The sequence below is a fragment of the Silurus meridionalis genome, chromosome 13 (genome assembly GCF_014805685.1).
Source record: "Silurus meridionalis isolate SWU-2019-XX chromosome 13, ASM1480568v1, whole genome shotgun sequence".
Lineage (NCBI taxonomy): Eukaryota > Metazoa > Chordata > Actinopteri > Siluriformes > Siluridae > Silurus > Silurus meridionalis.
In genome coordinates, this window is record NC_060896.1 from 23,659,543 (window position 1) to 23,665,542 (window position 6,000).

At 37.4% G+C, this 6,000-nt stretch overlaps 1 protein-coding gene across 2 annotated transcripts in view; it reads right to left on the reverse strand.

Annotated features, from left to right (window-relative positions):
- tmem91 (transmembrane protein 91) overlaps nt 1-5,221 on the reverse strand; it is a 32,507-nt gene extending 27,286 nt beyond the window's left edge. Inside the window, exon 1 of one of the 2 annotated variants that reach the window (XM_046865276.1) lies at nt 4,942-5,221. The gene's annotated coding sequence lies outside the window, so the exon portion shown is untranslated. Of the gene's footprint in view, nt 1-4,846 lie in introns of both variants that reach the window. The other variant, XM_046865278.1, reaches the window with a different exon arrangement.
- Nucleotides 5,222-6,000: the final 779 nt, after the last annotated feature.

Sequence of the window (6,000 nt, forward strand, 5' to 3'; positions counted from 1 at the left end):
GCTGAACGAGCTAACAAACTGTACTGCGAAGTTCTGATTCGAGTCAACATGGGGTCCTTTAAACAACTTCACTATAATGATATGAATTTCCAGGAAAAATTATGGAGTAAATCCCTAAAAAAAATTTAAATGCGTGCATACTACTATTAACATTTAGAACAAATGCTACATAAATTGTTTGTTGTTTGAAGATCTTTAAAACTTAAAGTAAAAACAAAACAAACATTTTATACTGCAAGAACTCGATCCTGCTTTCTATAGAAAAAAAAATGTATTTATTCGGTATTTAAATGCTAGGAATTCCTCACATCTCTCCATCTATCTCTCTATCTATCTATCTTGCAGTGGATGAACAGATGACTGAACGGATCACGTATTTGCTTTCAACAGAGAATAATCACTTCTTGGTCCAATCGTCTTTAAAGACGACTTCCAGTGTTTTTTTTTGTACTGAACATGTTTCCAGGATGCTGTTCATGTTGATGCAGTAAAGTGATGAGCGAGACAAGCATAAGCACTTTCCCTTTTTAGCTGACGTGAGGATTGTGCAGTCAATGTCAAGACCTCAAGTCTACATCAGAGAGATGAGTATACAAGAACTCGGTGGTACTCAGCACCAGGTATGTACCTATTAAATAAGGACATGCAGTACCTTCATATATTTTACAACACTATATGAACGACAAATGTTTGTGGACACCTAACCGTAAGATTCATATATGGTTCATTCACCCCATTCAACATTCAATCCCCTTTTGCTTCATAATAACCTCCACATTTCTGGGAAGATGTTCCACTAGATTTTGAAATGTGGTGTGCAGATTTGTGCTCATTCGGCCACAAGGGTTTTGGTAAAGTCATGATGTAAGATGAGGAGGCCTGGGGTTCCAGAGTTCCATTTAAACCCACAGATGTTCAAAAGAGTTGAGGTCAGAGCTCGATAGCAGGCCACTCAAGATCTTCCACTCCAGCCCATGTAGACTATATAATTTATGTGCTTTGTGCACAGAGGCTCTGTCATGTTAGAACAGGTTTGGGTTTCGAAGTTTAAATGAAAGGAAAATGTAATGCTGCTGCATGAAAAGATATTAAATTCAATTGATTGTCCAATTTCGTCGAAACGGTTTAAGAACTGCATACAGCTGGAAAAGTCAGGTGTCCCAATACTTTTGTTTATTTAGTGTAGAAACAGTGTCACTATTATGAAAGCACTAATAATACCGTTGATTACTATTTAGTATCATAATGTGCTCTCACAATATTCCTCATTGTACTGCATTCCATGTGGACACATTTTCTTGATTGACTGATTCAGTCTTTTCAAACGACCCACTGAGGTCAAAGATTTCGAATCGAGTTGTTTGTATCTTGTTCATTTGCTACTTCACAAATAAAAACAACAAACAAACACTCTCTGGCAACAGCAAACTTAGTGACTGTGAATTTTTGCTTCATGACTGAGATTCTGTCCCCTCGTTCTTCTCATTAAGCAAGTCAGTGAGTCTCTGTTTGAGTTAGAAGGTCTTTTTGTCAAGAATAACATTCTGTCCTCTCTTATTTATTAAGTGAGTGTTTGAGTCAACAAGTCTTTTGCTCATTACCGAGATTCAGTCCTCTCTCTTTCAGTGAGTCAGTGTTTGAGTCGGTGAGTCTCTTAGCCATAACTGAGTTTCAGTCCTCTTTCTTTCAGGGAGTCAGTGTTTGAGTCGGTGAGTCTCTTAGCCATAACCGAGATTCAGTCCTCTTTCTTTCAGTGAGTCAGTGTTTGAGTCGGTGAGTCTCTTAGCCATAAACGAGATTCAGTCCTCTTTCTTTCAGTGAGTCAGTGTTTGAGTCGGTGAGACTCTTAAACCTGAACGAGATTGAGTCCTCTTTCTTTCAGGGAGTCAGTGTTTGAGTCGGTGAGTCTCTTAGCCATAACCGAGATTCAGTCCTCTTTCTTTCAGTGAGTCAGTGTTTGAGTCAGTGAGTCTCTTAGCCATAACCGGGATTCAGTCCTCTTTCTTTCAGTGAGTCAGTGTTTGAGTCAGTGAGACTCTTAAACCTGAACGAGATTGAGTCCTCTTTCTTTCAGGGAGTCAATGTTTGAGTCGTTGAGTCTCTTAGCCATAACCGAGATTGAGTCCTCTTTCTTTCAGTGAGTCAGTGTTTAAGTCGGTGAGTCTCTTAAACCTGAAAGAGATTCAGTCCTCTTTCTTTCAGTGAGTCAGTGTTTAAGTCGGTGAGTCTTTTGGTCATGACCAAGATTTAGTCCTCTTTCTTTCAGTGAGTCAGTGTTTGAGTCGGTGAGACTCTTAAACCTGAACGAGATTGAGTCCTCTTTCTTTCAGTGAGTCAGTGTTTGAGTCGGTGAGTCTTTTGGTAATGACCGATATCGTGTCCTCTTTTGTTCAACGAGGTGCTGTGTGAGTCCATGATTCTTTGACTCATTACGGATTCTTCTCCTGTCACTGATTTGTTGTCAGGACCGATATACTGCCCCTTCTCTTTTAGTGGGTCAGTGTTCAAATCAGTAATTTTGTTGCTCATACCTTATATTCTCTTCTCTCTCATTCAGCTGCTCAGTTAGGTCTGAGAGTTCAGCAAGGCCTATTTAAGCCCATTAGGTATGAGGTAAAACATTTCCAGTGATTCAGTGAATAGTGTGAACTATCAAGACTGGCTTAGACGGTGGCAGGATTTAGGAAAGTTCAATGAATAATCTAAATAAATTGTTTAACTGAAACAATTAAACTGATTAATGACTGCAATAGTTTGGCCCTGATTTTTCCACTGAGGAGACCTGATATATTTGTCTGGCGATTTATAGATATTAGATTTTATCCCTTTCGTGTAATTACATGAACAGCCTTCGCTGGTTAATCTACTATACCCTTACTCCCAAACACTCTGATTAATCACGGTGAATGAGCGCATGCTTAGATATGCAAGGCTGAATTCCTGTCTGGATGAACGAGTGTTACTGAATTATCATTATCATCGCAATCAGTGTAGGACATAAGTGGCTGCTAATTGTTTGTCACCTACGCTAGGATCTTGCTAACACACCGGGAGCTGCAAAATACAACAGCGCACAGCGTGGGACAAAGTGATCGAGCTATACACACACACTCTTCTGTCCTGCACTCCATTCCAGTGAAGTGTTATTCCGCTTTCCCTGAAAAGAAGAAAATGAGATTCGGCTGCTGTTAAAGCCAATGACGCGTGCATACCGTATGCAATCTCATAATCCCTTTTAACTGTAATCTGAAATATGGTTTTATCAAGGAGACCAGGCTCAAAGGTTTGTGTGTGTGTAAAGTGTGTGGCTATGAAAGTCTCAAAGTGTGTAGAACATCAGGCAACATTAAGTGTGTAAGTTATGCTTTAAATTAAAACAAAAATAAAACAATTATGTTAAATATTAATAACGTGTGGCTGTATGGTCCTTTGGAGCACACTGAGCAGGAAATGAACATTGTTTATATTCGAGCATGCTGATGTACTGAAATAGTGGAACGAGTGCAGTGTTTCAGCAGTGTCCTTGCCAACATCAGCCACTGCAGAGCATCAATAACCCAACCCTAATGCAGTGTGTGCAATCAGCGTGAACCTTGCATCTTTATTACATCAACCTGGCACTGTGTTAACGCAGGGAGAAAAAATACCCGCAAATGATCAGATTAAAAAGACTGCCCTTTGTTGTTGGGCAGAGAAACTGGCGCCCATTAACTCGTATGCAAATCAGAATCTGAGTTCAGGACATCGATCAGTGGGGGGAAAAAAAAAACTAGTGTCAGATTGACCTACAGTACATGAGCACTTTATGCATCGCTGATGATGAGCGTTCACACGAGTGAACCCAGGAAAAATCGTGTGCTTCGTTTGATAGATGAGAAGTTTAATGAGAAGAAACTTTCTAAAAAAACGACTACAATTAATATATTAAATACTGGAGAATGCAGATTAGGGAATAAACTAAGGTTTTAATGGATAGTGGTACCTTTAGGGTATATATTTCTACATTTTTAATAGGAATATAATTAAAGAAAATATTATTAAGCACCATAATTGCTTAATTTTGTTTCAACAATGGAAAATGTCACAAGGCAGCTTTACGATAGCTGTAAAACGGTCACCTCTGTGTTTTATATTTCCAGATAATCTAAATTTGTAATTTGTTGTTGTAAATCTTGAATCGTATTAATTAAACAGTATTATCGTAACCGCCATGTGGTGTAGAATAAAGCGGGACAGGACGTGATCTCAGGAAACAGATACTAAACTAGATTATTGATGCACAACCCCCAGTACATCCTTTTAGTGTTTTCCTTCAAATTTTATTTAGAGGTATATAATTAACAAAAATATCTTATTTAAGAACCATCTTTTTCTTTTAATTTATTACTAGATACATAGATATGTGTGTTCTAAACAAAGGAGTAAATCTTTTATTATTAATAACATATTCATTTATGTTTATTTAGTAATAACATACATGCATTTTATTATATATAAATATATATAAGAATTTAATATAATAGATAAATAATAGATAAGATCCTACCTGTCTCATACCTGAGATGGTGGTGTTATATTTATTTTTCATCCTATTTTTTATTTTTTTAACAAATTTAATTATGTGAAAGAACCTGTCATATCTAGTCATGTTTATTATGGTTTAGGAAAATGTATATATGTATAAATAAAAGATAGATGTGACAAACATTACGGTTGAGAGTATATCTAATGGTACCTACTGGAGCTTTGAGGACACATTAAAATTATTTCTAGCCTATTCATTATGTCAATACACACTTTGTGTCGTTTTAATGAAAGGAATTTAATATAATAGATAAGATCCTACCTGTCTCATACCTGGGATGGTGGGGTTTGTTGTTGTCTGAGGATTTGTGGTGTGTGTGTGTGTGTGTGTGTGTGTGTGTGATCATCTCCAGCTACCTGAGTTAACAGCAATGGTCGAACCAGCCTCCTGTCGCACGCGCTGTGGAGGCGCGCGCGCGCGGTTCCTCCTCACCACAGCACAGTCTCGAGGACTTTCTGAGGGGAAATGAAGTGCTGGGGCTTTAATCCGGGTCAAAGCGGAATATTTATATCACCTGTGCAGGTATAAGTCTCTCTGCAAACATTTTCAAACTCCAGCGGTTTTTCTTTATAAGCACTCTGTCCTCTTCTGTCATCTCCCTCTCTCCCTCCGTGACTCTATCTCCGTCTATTATCTGCCCTCAGTTATATTCCACAGGAATCCTGCAGCTCAGGGTCTTAGTGCCTGCCCATGTTCTATCCCTGAAATGAACATAATCAGGGGTGCACAACAAAATATTTATTAGCTACAGCCTCGTAGTGGTGTACCTGAAGGAAAGTACAAATACCCATCACAATATAACTCCAACCAAGGTATTACATTTGCATTTGTATTTGAGTAAAAGTACAAATACCCATCTGAAATATAACTCCAAATGTGTGCTTGAGCTTTTATTCGAGTAACACACAAAAGCAAAACGCCAACAAAAGCAAAAGTACTCCTTTTACATCTGTACTCAAGTACACAGTACAACCACACTTCTAAATATAACTTCAACAAAAGCAAAAGTACTTATTTTACATCTGTATTTAAGTAAAAAATATAACCACATAGCTAAAATATAACTCCAAATGAAGCAAAAGTACTTCTTTTACATCTCTACTTAAGTTAAAAGTAGAACCACACGTCTAAATATAACTTCAACAAAAGCAAAAGTACTTATTTTACATCTGTTCTTAAGTATAAAAAAACAACCACACAGCTAAAATATAACTACAACAAAAGCAACATAAGGTCTTTTATAACTGAACTTAAGTACACAGTACAACCACACGTCTAAAATATAACTATATAAAGCAAAAGTACTTATTTTACATCTGTTCTTAAGTAAGAACTACAACCACACAGCTAAATTATAACTCCAAATGAAGCAAAAGTACTTATTTTACATCTCTACTTAAGTTAAAAATAGAACC